Source organism: Lynx canadensis, chromosome B4 (genome assembly GCF_007474595.2).
Source record: "Lynx canadensis isolate LIC74 chromosome B4, mLynCan4.pri.v2, whole genome shotgun sequence".
Lineage (NCBI taxonomy): Eukaryota > Metazoa > Chordata > Mammalia > Carnivora > Felidae > Lynx > Lynx canadensis.
The window spans coordinates 111,534,554-111,552,583 of record NC_044309.1 but is presented as its reverse complement, the minus strand read 5'-3'; positions in this window follow the sequence as shown (position 1 = coordinate 111,552,583).

Sequence of the window (18,030 nt, the reverse complement as noted above, 5' to 3'; positions counted from 1 at the left end):
TTCAAGTTTCCAAACTTACATTCATCTTTCTTTCTAATGTCTCACCAGAAACACCTTTAACATTCATCTCCAGCAGCATTCTGTTTGTGACGATATATGTATTTTCTGAGGTGATAAAACTTTCTCTATTGCCCTCTTCACTTCCTTCTGAGCATTCAACAGAATTACCTTTAATATCCCTATTTCTACCAACCATCCCTTCAAGGAAATCTGGCTTTTTCTCCAGTTCCAAAGCCACTTATGCATTTTGTTTTTTTTTTAGTAACTGTTATAGCAGCATCCAGCTGCCTGGTACCAGAATCTGCACTGGTTTTCTAGGGCTGCTGTATCAAATCTCTGCACACTGGAAGGCTTAAAACAATAAAAACTGTCACAGTACTGGATAGTTACTGGATGCTAGAAGTCTAAAGTCAAAGTCTGAGCCATGTCTCACTGAAGTCTCTAGGAACAGATACTTCCTTGCCTCTTTCTGGTTTTTCATGTTGCTAGCAATCCTTATTTTTCCTTGGCTTATAGACATTTCACTGTAATCTCTGCCCATGTTGTCAGATGGACTTCTCTTGGCATGTATGTTTCTATGTCCTAATTTCCTTCTTCTTATAAGGACACTGGTCTTTGGTTCAGGGCCCAGGATAATCCAGCATGACTTCATCTTAACTTGATTACATTCACAGGGTGCCATTCATAGCTATCAGGGGTTAGGAGCTCAGCACTTTGTTGGGGTTGGGGGGAGTACATAATTCAATTCACAGGAGACTTATACAAAAGACAAAATGAGAGTAACATAAAAGGCAGCCAAAGAAAAATGCAGAATTGCAAAAATATATGTCAAAATTTCCTTATAGTCTTACTACAGACAAGCAGTAAACTTAATGGTCAACATAAAAGCAGAAATCTGACCATTTACACAATCTGCAGTGTCACTGAGATTAAAACAAAACAAAACAGAAACGTGCTATGGAAAACACAACTGTTGCTGGTATCAGGACTAGAAAGAAAGAAATCTCTAATTTAAGAAAAAATGTAGGGGACGCCTGGGTGGTACAATGGGTTAAGCATTTCACTCGATCGTGGCTCAGGTCATGATCTCACAGTTTGTGAGTTCAAGCCCCACATCGGGCTCTGTGCTGATGGTGTGGAGCGTGCTTGGAATTCTGTCTCTCTCCTTCTCTCTGCCCTCCCCCACTGTGTTTTTCTCTCTCTCTCTTTCTCTCTCAAAATAAATAAATAAAACTTTAAAAAAAAAAGAATAAATGTAAGATGATTTCTTTGCAGGCAAAAATATGACTACACAAAAAATAAAGCATCATTTTGCTAACTGCATATAATTCCTTCACTTTAAGTGAGCTTTAAATATAGAATTATTTATATATTTATATATGTATAAGCATATATATTTATATACATTTATACTCTTTAAAAACAGAATAATAAACAGTTGGAAATATGTCCTATATATAAGTCATATTTAAATATTAGATGTAGAGGATCCTCAGAGAAGCTGCCAATACACAATTCAATGATTCCCCAGTCAGGGAGCACTCCCACAATTCCGGAAAAATTTTAGAGGGGTAAAGTAAGCAACATTTCTAATGTCAGTTTTGAAACAGTATCTAAACATCCTATGATGATGAGCATGGCTGTAAGTCTCTTGGAAAAAAGTTTCAGTTAAGAAGACAGAAGATTTTTCTGCAGACACATAGTTTCAATTATATAGTAGAAATCAGTAGCAAAATAGGATTTGATTTCTAGGGATTCACTTTAGAGCTAAATGTGTCTATCTGGGAAAGTGAGTGATACTGCATTTTTTAAAGATATCCTCTTTCTTACAAGTCTCTTGTCATTTTCCCACCTGTTTTATTTCAAGTGCTCATCTTTGGGGCTTTCTTTTCCTTAATTTTGACAACTAGGTCCCCTGTCCCCCCCCCCCACTCTTTCCTCAGCCCACTCTAAGGCAAAGCCTAATGTGTTTCTGAAATCTTGCATTGTTAGGCTTTAGGTTGTGCAAAACTTTCTTACAAGATGTCTTAGTCCGTTCAGGCTTCTATAACAAATACCACAGAGTGGGTGACTGAAACAAACAGAAACGTATTTCTCTCAGTTCTGGAGGCTGGAAATCTGAGATCAAGGTGCCAGCAGAGTGGAGTGGGGGCCTGCTTCCAGCTCCCACACTTATCATCACATGGGCATATGGCAGAAGGAGAGAGGTGATTTCTGGACACTTCCTTCAAAGAACACTAATCCCATTCGTGAGGTCTCCACCCTCATAACCTAAGCACTTCCCAAAGGCCCACCTCCTCATACAATTACATTAGGTATCAGAATTTCAACATATGAACTTTGAGGAGATGCAAACATTCAGACCATAGCACAAGATTTAGACAGGTTTGGCAGGCAGAAAAAATAGCCCTCCAAATATATATTCATCCCTAATCCTTGGAAACTATATTACCTTCTATGGTGATACAGGTGATAAGGGTCGAAAGAGGATGAGTTTTCTGCTGGATTATCTGGGAGCTCTAAATGCAATCACATGTTCCCTTATAAGAGAAAAAAGAGAGATTAGACTCAGACCTACACAGGAGAAGGTGGAGTGAAGACAGGAGAGATGCAACCACAACCCAGGGAATACCAACAGCCCCCAGAGACTAGAAGAGGTAAGGGATAGATTTACCCACTAGAGCATCTGGAGGCAGTCTACATCTTGCTTTTAGACATACAGCCTCCAGAACTGTGAGAGAGTAAAATTGTTTTTTTTATGCCACCACATTCGCAGTAATTTGTTACAGCAGCCACAGAAACCTGTATAATGGGTAAAGACACAGAAAACAAAGAGAGTTGATAGAAAAACAGTCCCCCCAATATGAATATATCTCTTCCCAGAGATACCCACCACTTACGTAGCAGCTACCAGGGAGGTGCCCGAGAGCACTTACAAAGCCCTAGTGCCTGAGGGTGATTGTCCATCTTGCAGATGAGGATATTGACTTGCCCAGGTCACACAAAGTAAGTTATACAGAAGTCCCAGGATTTAAACCCAGATGCATTCAACTCCATTTTCCATTTTTCTGCAACACGCTAATTGCACTTCTTACTTCTCACCCCTGCCCCCCCCACCATACTCCCCCATCCACTTGCAGGCTGACAACCAAGTTTCTCTTACCCTTAACCAGCTGCGGGCAGCAGTTCTGTGCATATGCCCAGGGGCAACCAATTATGTCCTTTTGTAGGAAACAAAGGGCAAAAATAACCAGAGGCAATATGCCTCAAAAAGCAAAGGTGTGTAGTCTATTTTTTTTTTTTTTTTTTTTTTACTCTACTGAATTCCTAGATCCCGGCCCTAAAGATCTAAACAAGTTGGTTTCTCCTCCCCACCAGACTAACCCTGATTTACCTCAGATTAGAAAAATTGCTAGCAATTCCCTAGTTTCCAAAGCTACAACCTTGGGGTAAAAAGCAAATCTGAGATTACTGGTCAGGTCTTTGTATATCCTGCCAAACTTTCTGTCCTAGCTTCTGCACCTGCTGCTCTCCCACCCCCCATCCTTACCACTAGTCTGTCCAGCCTTGAACCACTGTAATTTAGGCCTCAGTGTGTTTTCTGAGGCCAGAGAATTGCTAAAAAAAAAAAAAAAAATCTCATTCTCTTTGAGGTTTATATGTGTAAACACACATGCACACGTACACACACACACAAAACTTTACCAGGTATATGTTTCTTGAGGCACAAAAACACAGGTGTGCCGAAATAGAAACTTTGTTATTTCTATTAAGTGGCTCTGTAGGTTACGTGTCTGACTCTTGATTTCTTCCCAAGTCATGATCTCACAGTCATGAGATGGAGCCTCATGTATGGCTCCATACTGGGCGTGGAACCTGCTTGAGATTCTCTCTCTCTCTCTCTCTCTCTCTCTCTCTCTCTCTCTCTCTCGTCTTTCTCCTTCTCCCCCAGTCTCTCTCCCTCTCCCCCTGTCTCTCTCTCTCTCTTTCTCTCTCTCTCAATAATAAGAATAATAATAGTAGTAGTAGTAATAATAATAATATCTTTAAAAAGAAAAAAGAAGAAACTTCTTTATTTCTTCCAGTTAAAAGTGACCTAGGCCTTAAGCCTCCATTTCTGTTAACGGTAGGGAAGGGATTCTTCTGTTTTCAAATTCAGCCTCAGCAGTTTGCACCCTTCCTCCCCTCTCCCCACACCACCACATCTGCAGTTTTTCTTCTTTCTCTTAGGACACAGGTAAGTTTTCGGGACTTAACAGCATCCTGGTTTGAGGGCAGAGGCTTCCCGTCTGAGAGGCCTCCTCTGGGATAGGCCGTACACCTCATCTTCCTGTCTTAGGTGTGAGCTAGACTCTTTTTGCTTCATCTAGAATCCATTTTCCCAGGTGGCGCTGGGGCCCAGTCTCCAAGTGAGACATTGTGGTGCGCTACTCGGGGAGCTATGCTCTCATGTTGTCCTCGCACTTGCTGCAGCCGCTGATCCTCTGAGGCTTTCTCACTTGAGTCTCTCTCTGCCAAGGGGCCACCCTCTCAGCGCCCTGATAACCCCTGGCAGAAGGCTCGTAATTTTCAACTGCATTTCCGATGCTCTCAGGCACAGTGTTTCAGATCTCCTAGATGCGTGTAAGCAAGGGATCTGAGGGTGAGGCAGTGAAGAGGGAGTCCAGACCTTCCCTGTTGGAAGGACTACACTCCCATCTCCATTGACCATGGCAGACCCACACAGATACAGAGGCTGGGAGAGGTCTCCTTCCAGAAACCCAGACGGGAAGCAGGACACCAGCCCCTCCTTTGAGAACTGTGAGCCCATCCAGGAGTCCTAATCTTTGATGGCAGAGCTTTGATTGCAGGGGCCAGGGAGCAGGACCCTCTCCGGCATCCACACTCATGCTCCCCCTTGAAAACCCTCCCTGATCTGCTCCCTTAATCAGGCCTAAGAGGTCTCAAAGGTCCTGGAACTCCATGTGAGAAGGAAAGCTGCCCGGAAGGCATCGTGATTCCTCCACAGTGTGGTTCAGGGTGTAAGCCCAGCACCCCCGTTGCTAGGCTTTGCACTTGGTTTATCAAGACAAATTTTTGAATTTCCGTGAAAACTTTTTTCTGCCAAGTGGCTTGTGGGAAGCATTGTGGCTTTTAGAGGATTTTGTCTGCTATGGACTCCAAGAAAATAGGTGAAATTTAGAGCCACGTGAGGACAACTTTGTCCCAGTAGTTGTGTCTGCCTTCCTTCCAAAGCAGCCAATGCCAGTTTCAGTGAGGATTCGGGAAGGCGGGGAGGCTTGACATATAATTAGAAATTACTGGAGTTGAAGGATGCATTAGATCATGTTTTAAAGACACTGATTTTACAACATTATGTAAATACTTTAATCTAGGCTTTTGATACAGTTTACAACTTTATATACCATTATTTTACTGGTGCTATTTGGCCATTTCTTTAAAAACACAGTACTTGGATTTCCTTAATTTTGTTTAGTTTTGAAATGAAAGCAATACATTTATTTGTTCATTTTGATTTCAAAGCCAAAGTAGTTTATGCATTTAGTCTGATGTAACATGGCATATCAAAACTAATAATTCTATTCAAAAAAGGCATGTGTATTTTGAAGATTACCTTGTTATTGTTACATTTTTGTCACATTTCTTGTTGAAATGCTATGATAACAATATTTGAGAAAAAATTTAGAGGCGCTCTTAGCTTCATTATCCTATGTGGCTAAGGGATGTGTAATAAGTTACTAAACTAATGCCACATTCCTGGATACGAGCTTTATTTTTTCTAATTATCCATGATTATGAATGATGACACAGCAAATCATTTTCCATGCACATATGTTTTCTTTATTAGATTACATCCTGTGACAAATACCAAAATTCTGATTATTGAGTCAAAGGGTAGATTTACCTCCAATCAGTGTGTTTCCACAAAGCACTATGGTTATCCAGGTGCCTTTCCTTGCTGAACTCAATGCCCTATAATACTACATGAGGTTTTTAAAGAAGCTAAGATAACCTCAATAAAAAAGTTTTTATAAAAGAGGGTGTTACTTTTTTTTTTTTACAACAAACTGACCTTCTTCTGTTGACACAGTATGTCATAAAACAGCCTCAGAAGTTCAGTTCGTTTAAACTCATTAACCTAGAATACTATCTGCAATTATTTTTTTCCAGGAGTCGCAGGGTTCAAGTGAACTTATTGATGCATAGTATGTATGAGTCAAAGTGCGATATGAGACAAGTTTTATTTGTGGCCTCACATGTAGATAAAACACTAAATGAGAATATGTTTTACCTTAAAACTGGTAGTAAGTTATGAAATGAGATGACTTGTATAATTTATTCTATTTAACTTGTATCATTGTAGTTAATATTAGACCTGAATAACCAAAGAAAGTACTGATAAGCTCTGTGTGTGCACATGTGTGTCTCCAAATAGAAAGACCTTTTAGAATTAAAGCATAACCTCTTATATCAATACTAAGATTTTCTAGAACTTTCCAGAATGTATTTAATCTTAACAACATTTTGCAGAACTATTTTCATATATATATAGACCTATTAACAGGAAATAAAGACCAATGTCACAATGTCACTGAGACTGTTATTTCAGAAATGTATTTGTTCAATAAAATGTATTTGTTCCCAGTGCTTTTATGAAGAACAAAATAAGTCAAAATAGAAAGATACTAAATTATTATAACTGCTGCAAATACTGTACATTTGCAGAGCTGAGAGATACCCAATTAAGCCAAACCATATGAAGGAGGTGTCTTCTTTTATGCATGGTGGAATGAGTTCTAGGAAACTAAGCTCTACCAAACTGAGTTGACATCTGAGTTTTGCTAACAATATGAAACTTTGCCTCTCTCTGGGCTTAGCTCTAGTTTGGACATCTACAATATAATAGAAAGGGACACATAAGATGACTTTTAGGAATTTTTGAAGACTTACAATGCTATCATTCTAGAGCAGGTTTGTCAACAGCAACACATCTCCAGCACAAAAGGATTCAATCACAATAACCAATGTAGCAAGTTGCTATTAGAATTATAAGCCAATAAGCAATGCACACAAACATCTCTTTGTCACTCTCTTAAAGTGTGGTCAATGTCATGTATAGCTGAATATTCATAGTATTAACTTCTGTATCACATTTTTGTACTTAATGATCTGCAAAATAGTGGATGCTATTACCCCATAGCATAATCATTCATTTATGGGCTTCTAGTTGTGTGTGTGTGTGTGTGTGTGTGTGTGTGTGTGTGTGTTTTGAGAGACAGACAGACAGACAGAGAGACAGACAGACAGTGCATGAGTGGGGTAGGGACAGAGAGAGGGAGACACAGAATCCGAAGCAGGCTCCAGGCTCTGAGCTGTCAGCACAGAGCCTGACGCAGGGCTGGAACTCATGAACCATGAGATCATGACCTGAGCCAAAGTCGGACGTTTCACTGACTGAGCCACCCAGGTGCTTCTAGGTTTGTTTTTGTGTTTGTTTTGCTTTTTAATGAAACCATTCTCAGGAATGAAGATTTATAAACAAAAATAAATAAATAAAAACAGAAAGAAAAGAATATTAAAAACCAGCTTCAGGGCACATGGGTTAGTATCTGACTTCAGCTCTGGCCATGATCTCTAGGTTTGTGAGTTTGAGTCCCACGTCGGGTGAGCTTGAGCCCCACTTTCTCTCTCTCTCTCTCTCTCTCTCTCTCTCTCTTTCTCTCTCTCTCTGTCCCTTCAGGGATTCTTTCTCTCTGCCACTCTCTCACTTGCTCTCTCTCTCTCTATCTTTGTCAAAATAATAATAATCAGTTGCCAGATCAGAAGATCACATTTGCTTTGCTCACCCTTTCTGTTCCATTTCCTGTTCTGCCTCCTTTTTAAAGCCTTTTCTGATGTTTCTGACTCAGAAGCTCTCTCTCTCTCTCTCTCTCTCTCTCTCTCTCTCTGTCACACACACACACACACACACACACACACACACACACACACACTTTCTATTTCTATTTCTATTTCTATTGTATCTCTCTTCTATAGTTCTACCTTCTTCATGGACCTTATCACAGCTTCAAAGCACATAGCTCTTCTCTTTTTCATTGTGTTTAAATTCTTGTCCTAATATCTCTTACTAGATTTTACATTCTCTTTGAGGTTAGGATTTTCTTTTATCACCTGTGTATTGCTCATAATACTTAATATCTTGGCAGTAAGTATTATGTTACTTGTTGACTTGAATCAATAACAATTTAATTAATTTGTTCAATATTGTGTTATTTTCTGTAAAAGTATTTATATGGGTGAGTGGTGATATCAAGCTATCCCAAAAGGTCTCAGTGATAGGATTACACAGGAGCCTAAAATAAAAACCATATTTGTGATCTGATTCTCAGGGTACATCTGGATGACATAAGCTATGGTTATGAGATCAAGGGATGCATGGAAACACTTGTGCCAGTGCACAGAGATGATCCTGTGAGAGGGCTCTCCAACAGTTAAAATTCTGAGTACTTCTCTCTGGCTATACCCTCACAGAACCACAAGAAGATCTTTATTATAGTTCCACCAGGCTAGAAAAGAGCGTGTGCCTGCATCCGCTGCTGTCACAGAAACAGTTTTGTGCACCCCCAAGCCATGGGGTCTGCCTTTTTTAGGCCTCACTACTCTGTGATATCTGGATAGGCAGGGATCCTGGGGGCAATTTTTCTCACAAAGGACAGCCCAAAAAAGGCCTCAAAGACCACAAATAGCTCAAAGATAAAATCAGGGTTACTATTCCCTGATCTCAACACCTCTTCGGGGAATTTATTATCCTTATACAAGTCAGCACAAATCAGTCATAAAGCATTTTAAGTCACTAAAATTAAACCTGGCCTTTAGCTATAACGTTAGGCAAGACTGGATGAAGATATTTTGCATAAGTAACTCCGTAAAGTCATTGACTTAAAATGCCCAATTTCTGTTTTGCAGATAGATAATCAGCCAACAAGAGCAAAATAATGTTTATCATCAAAAATAAAAGGATCACGGATCTTTGCAAAAATCTCTGTCTTTACATGAATTAAAATATAATCAGCAGAACATCGTAAGTCAGTCGGTCTGTGGCCTTTTAAAGTTTCATTTTCAACAAGTCAAATGAAAGTAAAATTGACAAACTTACCTCCCAAACATTGCCCCACATGGAACTCTATAAAAAAAGGCTTTGGGGGGCGCCTGGGTGGCGCAGTCGGTTAAGCGTCCGACTTCAGCCAGGTCACGATCTCGCGGTCCGGGAGTTCGAGCCCCGCGTCGGGCTCTGGGCTGATGGCTCAGAGCCTGGAGCCTGTTTCCAATTCTGTGTCTCCCTCTCTCTCTGCCCCTCCCCCGTTCATGCTCTGTCTCTCTCTGTCCCAAAAATAAAAAATAAACGTTGAAAAAAAAAAAAAATTAAAAAAAAAAAAAAAGGCTTTGGAATATCCAAAACCTATTTGGCCTACTGTGTAGAACATTTTAAGGTTTGAGTAGAGAAAATGTTAGGAAGTTTAGAGCCAGAGGGCCAACACAGCCATGGAGTGAAAATAGAGATAAAAACAAAATCTTTTCTTAGTAGCCTGATAAATCCATGTTCTGTGCTCAGCTAGATTAGATTGGGGAGCATGCCTCCTGTTTCTTTTCCATCTCTCTCTCAAGCTAAATGAAATTATCTGCATATGTTAGAGAATGCAGGTTAAATGAGAGAATGTAATTTAGCTCAGATAATAGAAAAGACAATCTAACTAATTCTAAGTCATGAAAAGTGCGGATCATGGAAACTGTCTGACACCTCTCCACACCTATGTAAATCTTAGCCATCAGATTTCAGCTCAAACTTACATTCTCTCCATGTCTCTCCTGATCTCTCTCCAAATTCCTACAACAATGATGCTCTCTAGACTATACAATTTAGGAAAAAATAGATGGGCATGACTTCATTTGTTCTTGCTTCACCTGTTTCGTCTTGTTTTCTCCACTTGGGTAGATTATAAGTCTCTTGAAGGAAAGTGGTGCCTCATTGTTTTGTGTATCCTTCAAAGTGAATAGCACTGTATTCAGGACAGAGCAGATATCCTGTTGAATGCATGAAAATATAAAGATGATGTATAGTTCAAGCTTCCTGAAAAGAAATCTTGTTTTGGTAAAATGCATTCCAAATTGTTAACCTTTTCAATATTGAAAATCCGTGCACTCATGAGATACGTATGCATTTGCTCAAACCCTAGTAAAATATTCATGTGATTTTAATGACTACCTAAGGTCTATACTACCTAAGATGCATCATGACACAAATGCAAGGGGTGGGGAGGGAGATGTAATACAAGCTTCAGGTGTTTTGTACGCCTTTTCTTGCATGCAGCTGCTATTATCTCTATTTCTCGTTGACGTGTCATTTTAGACTCTGGCAGCAATGATTATTCCTAATTATATACAGGAAAATAAATTGTAATATGTGTTTAATACAAACAGTCTATCATTTGGATAGTCATGTCAAATGGTTAATCATGTTTAAAACTAACAGGAATAGGTTAGGGGGCAGAATGTGTTGTGAAAAGACAACTTCTTTTCTTAATCTTGATTTAAATTTTATTTATTTTTTTTTTTAATTTTTTTTTTCAACGCTTATTTATTTTTGGGACAGAGAGAGACAGAGCATGAACGGGCGAGGGGCAGAGAGAGAGGGAGACACAGAATCGGAAACAGGCTCCAGGCTCTGAGCCATCAGCCCAGAGCCCGACGCGGGGCTCGAACTCCCGGACCGCGAGATCGTGACCTGGCTGAAGTCGGACGCTTAACCGACTGCGCCACCCAGGCGCCCCTTGATTTAAATTTTAATCTGAAGTTCAGAAAAATGGCTTCCAGAAACATGTTAGCAAATTTTTTTAAAGTGTATTTATTTATTTTTAGACAGAGAGAGAGAGAGAGAGCATGAATAGAGGAGGGGCAGAGAGAGAGGGACAAGAGAGCAGGGGAAGGGTAAAGAGAGAGAGGAAGAGAGAATCCCAAGCAGGCTCCGTGTTGTCGGCATAGAGCCTAGTGTGGGGCTCGAACTCACAAACTGTGAGATCATGACCTAAGCTGAAATCAAGAGTTGGACACTTAATGGACTCAGCCACCCAAGCGCCCCCATGTTAGCACTTTTATAAAGAATAGTTTCCTCATAACATGAAGAATTCTTTTGGATTAAGTAACACGTCTCTCTATACTTGCTTGGATGTCCCTGCAGAGAGCGGTGTCTTTGCTATGATTCTCATCTCCCAAATTTGGCCACTTACTTCTGCCTCATGGTAGGACAAGACCAAAGAATCCATTGTTTCAAAGAATCCATTGTTTAGGCTGCAGCTCAACCAATTTCTAACTCACCAGATATTAGGGGGATTCATTTTCAAAAGAAAGCTCAGTTTAGTATTTTGTTCACAGTCTCACCTATAAAAATTATTATTCTCATTTTTCTCAGGCTTAATTCTACCTTGCAAATAAGAGCTACTCCTTAAAATAAGTCTAATGCAAATAAGTACATTTTAAAAACACGGTATTCTGCAATCAACCCATTAGAAAGAATTATTTACCCTGAGTGAGTGAGCATAAAACTATGTATAAAACAGGTTTGGATATTATTGATTCATAGCCAAATGCCATCCCTGTTAATGACTATAGGAAAAAAAAATCAAAGAGAGCACACAAGTAATACCCACATCTACGGACCCTCAAAATATTCCCAGATTTGTGCAAATCTACTTGTGATCACATGGCAACTCTTTGTTTACAAAAGCTTATTTCTGGGGCGCCTGGGTGGCGCAGTCGGTTAAGCGTCCGACTTCAGCCAGGTCACGATCTCGCGGTCCGCGAGTTCGAGCCCCGCATCGGGCTCTGGGCTGATGGCTCAGAGCCTGGAGCCTGTTTCCGATTCTGTGTCTCCCTCTCTCTCTGCCCCTCCCCCGTTCATGCTCTGTCTCTCTCTGTCCCGAAAATAAATAAACGTTGAAAAAAAAAAATTTAAAAAAAAAAAAAAAACAACAAAAGCTTATTTCTTTTGTGAGGAAATATTAGGTTCCCATCAATGACTACAACGTATATCTATAAATAAAATTTTAAGCTGGGGAAATTCCTGGAAACACTGCTATTTTTCAGAATCTCTCAATGACTCCTGTGTCAGTTGCAGAGGTCATTCGTATCTCTCCAATACTTTGAACATCATGAAAGTCAAGTATTTAGTATTATAATATCCCACAGTAAAAAAAAAAATTAATGATGATCTCATATTCCTGGAAGCTACTGTATGTAGTAACCTCTTTCTGTGATGGCTTGGTGCCTCTCCACACTGGACTTGGAGGCTGTGAAAGAAATACACATGACTGTGAAATTTCTGCTATTTCAGGAGAATGGGTATGCAGATAGAGGCTGCTCGTGGAAGAACAGATGAAGAAAAGCCTATGTTTTATGTTAGTATATGTTAGGAGGAAGGAAAGATAAAAACCATTCACAAGTTGAGCTGAATAGAGGGAAAGGATAAAATCTGTCATCAGTCTGATCATAAGGCAGGATGTTTCTAAGGAATAGAAGACAATTTACATCCCAAGAACAGCAGAGCAAAAAGCAGAAGATGATATTCTAGTGAAATGAAGTCAGGATCTTGAGGCCTTAGGTTCCTGTTATTCCTCATGACCACTCACCTATTAATAATAAGCCAAAAATAGAGAAACAGAGACTACATTCTTCATCTCCTATAAGTTGACATAGCTATTCATCTTTAGTGAGATGGAGGTCATAGAAAAACCTGATTTTATGAACAAGAGGAGTCTAGAAATAAACAGTCCCAGTTTGCCATTAGCCATTATGAAGAAGACAGCAAAATTAATTTATTTTAATGTTATACCCAAGAGGCACATGTTTTCCTTTCTATGTGATTATGAAAATACTGAATGTCCCCTGGGGAAAGAAGTCCTTTTTTAGTCTTCAAGAGCAGACAACCCAATTTTCTCCGAGTTTGTTTTTTCTCCTTTGAGAGCACACTTAATTTGTTAATGCAGAAGTGCATTTGTCACCAATAAAATTCATCTTCACTCTATAAACAGACTGCCTGAAATTAGTCCTGATAGAAGGAAAGCTAGGGGGAGTGTATGTGGTTGCACGTTATAAAAACATAATTCAACGGTTTAATTTGTAATAAGGTTTTTTTATAGCCAACAATTGAATGGGCCACCTGAAAAAGATACTGAAAGACCATGCTTTTATTCACTTTTGCCACGCATTGGCTTTTATGATCAAAAAAGCATACTCTGTTCTTTAATGGGGGCTTCATTGCTGTTAAATGAGGCTGGAGGCTATCAGGGTATATTGCTTTTGACATTGTTATATATCAATGAGTAGTGAAATTGTGATTATTTGTAAGACACTATGTTAAATGTTTTGAAAGAAATAAGAAATGGATAGGACATGGCAGCCCTTAGGTTATGGACGATCTAATAGGGACACCCACATGGACATAAATAACTGCCTTACAAGGCAGAGTGGAAGAAGTGTCATGAGTGCATTTGGTTAGAATTTTTTTGGCTGCAAATAACAGATACCCAAGTTAAATTAACGAAACAGTAAGGAAATGTAGTGTAATGCGAAAGAGGGTGTACAGAGTTAGGGCAGACTGTAGGGGCTCAACCATGTCATCAGGGATACAGTTCCTCCCATCTCTCCAAGCTGCCAGTCACAGCACTGGTTCATCCTCAGGCTGGTGGTCTTGCCGAAAAAGGGCTGCCAACAGCAATTAGAGCAACATGCTTCTTTGTTCACATCCAGCAGGAGAGAAAGACCGAGTTCTTTCGCCAAAATCTCTTTCCTTGCATTGCATTGGCCATGTCTGAGCTCATGGCTGATAGGAGAGATGGTTTACCTTTGTTGACTTAAACCATTCACGGAGTAGAAGAGAGGCTGAGAAGCTGAGCACCGTGTCCACCCAGGTGTGGTAAAGGAACTAGACCTGAGGCAGATCCCACCAGTCACAGAACTGGGTAGCTTCTTAGGGTTTGGTGGGTTATCCTGAGGCTCAGAATTGCCAGCAATGGAAGGCAACAGGCAATGCTTAGTACGGGAAAAATGTGTTTAAGCCTGTAAGAGATGATTCATTATGCCTCCATGACATTTCTAAATTTGGGTAAGAGGAATACCTCAGTATTCTCCCTTTCTCCCAAAGTCAGATAATCATTCTAAAGTGGTTGCCAAGCATTTCTTAAACTGATATTTCTAGCTCCTTCCAAAACAGTCTGTCACTAAACTCACCCACTCTACATAAGAGGGGGAGAAGGAGCAGTTGCAGTGATAATACTTTTTATAGAGATGCTAATTCTTCAGTTTTGTAAGCTTTTGAAGGGTAATAAGATGCTTTCGATCTTATAATGCCTCTTATTGGTGGGCACCCTGCCCTATTCAGAGTTTATATCTGGTCCTTTGCACTTAATTATAAGATTGTTTTTTTTCATTTTTTAAATTTTTAGTATTTACAATATGCCATGTGCTGGTATAAGCTCATTACAGGTGTTATAAGCTCATTACATGTAAAAATTCATTTAATTTTCATAGCAACCCTAAAATTTGAATTATTATTATCCTCACTTTACAAGTGAGAAAACCGGGCTATAGAGACATTGAGTAACTAATGTTAGACCACTGGGCAATCAGTGGCAGAGTTGTGACTTGAACCTAGGCTATCAAGGTCCAAAGTCTGTATTCTTACCCACAATGACAGAATTAATTACTCATAAGCTATCAAATTTCTGCACCAAAAAAGAAGTAAAACTTTAATGATTGGTCCAGACATACCTTAGGCACTGACAAAAAGTCTCCATTTTTGACTACCTTCAAATTGGGGAAATCTCTCGTTCACATTTAGTCTTTCACTTATCTGCTCATCCAACACATGCATTGATCACTCGCCATGTGTTAGTCACGATGGTGAGCACCTGAAGCTTACAGTCTAGTGGAAGATCCAGAAAAATCAAGTACAATATAGTAAGAGCTATACAAGATGGGATGACAGCACAGAAGTCAATCTCGGGGCTCAGAAAAGACACATGGCCAGTTACAGTTAAGATACATATTGCAGAATGAGTTAGCTAGGTGTTATGGAGAAGATAGGACCAAAAGTAGGTGACTGTGATCAGTGAGTGAGGGCTATAGCAGGACATGAGACACCTAAAAAGGGCTGTGCTAAAGAGCTTGAACTGTACCGTAAGATTAGTGAGTATAACCAGAGGGATTATCAGAAAACAAATATTCAAATAAGTCAATAATTAGAAGGACAGTATTGTTTCTGAGAAAAGTTAGAAGAGAAAAGGAATTAACATTTGTTGAACACCTAATGTATAATGCTTTGGGCATGCTGTATAGTTTAGTAAGACCTTCTAGGGTTTAATTTCCCCCCATGATAGAGCTCAGAGAAATTAGGTAACCTGCCTATGGTCTCAGAGAAGACCTAGAATTTGAACTTATGTCTGATTCCAAAACCAATACATTTTTCCACTGTCCACTGTGAATACTCCCAAGCTCCTCTAAGTCAAAGACCAAAAAGGGGAAAAAAACTCCTTTATACAAACCCTCATTCATCCTATGAAATGATATCCTCTTTAAATAATAATAATAGCCACACATAAAAGAATGATATATCACTCTGAGGAATTTCTCTTCTCTCTGATCTTTTAATGATAGGCAGCAGAGAATAAAGATCTGAATATATGAGGAAAAGATATTAAGAAAGCACACACACACACACACACACACACACACACAAAACAAAATAAACAAACAAACAAAACACCTGATATTCAACCAGGTTAGAAACATGATCACCACTGAGAGCATCTTCTCTGCTTCCCCTAGAAAAGAAAAAAAGAAGCTCCCCACCACCACCACCATAATGTCCCCAGAGAGAGCATAAAGTTCCTGGCGTTTCCTTGAATTGCTCAGCACATCATTTTTGTATTTGCAAAGAAGTACACTAACCCTAAAAAATGTGAGATCCATTCCTACTTCTGACAGGGTGACCCCGCATGCTTCCACTTCTAGCTGGACAGCAGGCTTCGGGAGAAGAATGCTCATCATTTGCTAAGGCTAAGTCTTTGTTTGTTATGTTCCCATGAATAACTTATAGCTGTGTGTCCTCACGAACAACAGCCTTGACACAGCTGACGTGACAGCATCATACACCGATTCCCGATCCACCCTCCCAGGAGAAAATGGAATATTTGCTCGTTTCACATTTCACCAAGACAGGCTCTTCAACTATTTATAAGCTGAATAGAAATTTCCACTACTTCAGCTGACACAACTGGCTATACCTAACAAGTGGTAAGGAATCCAGCTGGAGCCTTTGAGAGGTCAGCTTTGGCAAACCCAGTAGTGGCAGGGGAAGGGGACAAGGTCTGCACCAAGGGAGTTTCTCCTCCAGCAGACACCCTCTCATTTATTCTTCTGTACCACCACTACGGTAAGACCCCAAGTTTACAGCTTGTCTAGAATGGATTTTGCTAATAACTTTTCACAAGCGTGCATGTAGGTAAGTGCCTGTGCCTTATCAATACTTATGAAGGACTTGTTGAAATTGACACCAATCAGTATCACAGCGTCCTTCGTCTTATAGAATATGAGCTGTCACTTCTAATTCAGTCCTATTCGGTTCAAAGCAGATTAATTAAGGACCTTCAGTGTATTGGTTCTGGGAATTTAAGGATTAATAAAATTGAGTCCTTGTGCTTCAGAGGCTTAAAACCTAGTAGAGGAGCAGACAAGCAGGAAATAATGACTGAAATAACTGCTCTGCCCCAGGAAACCCCAATGGACAGAAGAGGTCACTTAACGAAAGCTAGAAGATTATTTTATTGGTAACACATGCAGACTCAATACTGTATACATTCCTCATCTTATTTAACCCTCACAACAATTTTCCCTGAGGGTAGTCTTATGATGAAACTCAGTTTTCAGGTCAGGAAACCTAGGCTCAGCGATGTGAAGTTACTTGCTTGGTCTGACAAAGCAAGTGGTATATATAAAATTCAAACAGCCCAGTCTAACCACAAAGACCATGCACATATAAAATCATGTTGCCTCTCCACAGCAATTTGATGGAGTTTAATATTCTTGATCATATGCATTTATTATTCAGGAAATATTTTCTAGATGTCTACTGTGTTCAAGGCACTGAAAGAGATGCAAACAATACTAAGGGGTGGTTCTGAACTTCCGGCACTTGCTTTTGATAATCATCATAGGCAAAGAGTCTTAGATAAGATGAGTCAGTCGGTGTTTCTGGAAACATTTGTAGAATATGCGTATGTACCAGGCACCATGCTTTGTTCTGAAAAAAATGGAGTGATCTTAAAAGAAAGGAAATGTCCCTGTCCTCCTGGAAAATATGCAGATAAACACGCATTACATTGAAGGTGATAAAGACTGAAGAAAAATCAAGTTGGGCAAGAGTGAGGAACGGAGGGGACAACTGGCATTTCGAATCAGCTGAGGAGTAAAGCTTCTCTGAGAACTAAAGGAGGAAACCTGAATAAGGGGAAGAAATTAGTTATGTGATCATTTGTGTAAAGACTATGTATGGCTAAGTAGAAGCAACAGCAAGTGCAAGGGTTCCAAGGTGGTAAAATATTTAGAGTGTACCAAAAATGTCAACAGGCCAGATCATGATGAAAGAGACTGAGAGCAATAGATGGGTGGAAAGTCAAAGGATAGATCCTTCAGGACCTGCCATCAGTGTACAGGGTTCCCATTTTCTTGGCAAGCCGAAGGGAAACCACTGGAGAACACCGAATAGGGGGGTGATGTGCTCTGATTAACTGTGTAACCTCAGTCTGGCCACCGTGTGGAGAGCTGATTATGGGAACACATGAGTAGAAACAGGAAGACCAATTAGAAGACTATTACACAAGCCTAAATTTGAGATGGTGGTGGGTTAAACTAAAGCAGAAAAAGCAGAGGTTGTCAGATTTGGGGTGTATTTTTCATGGTAGTGCTGACAGACCAGAT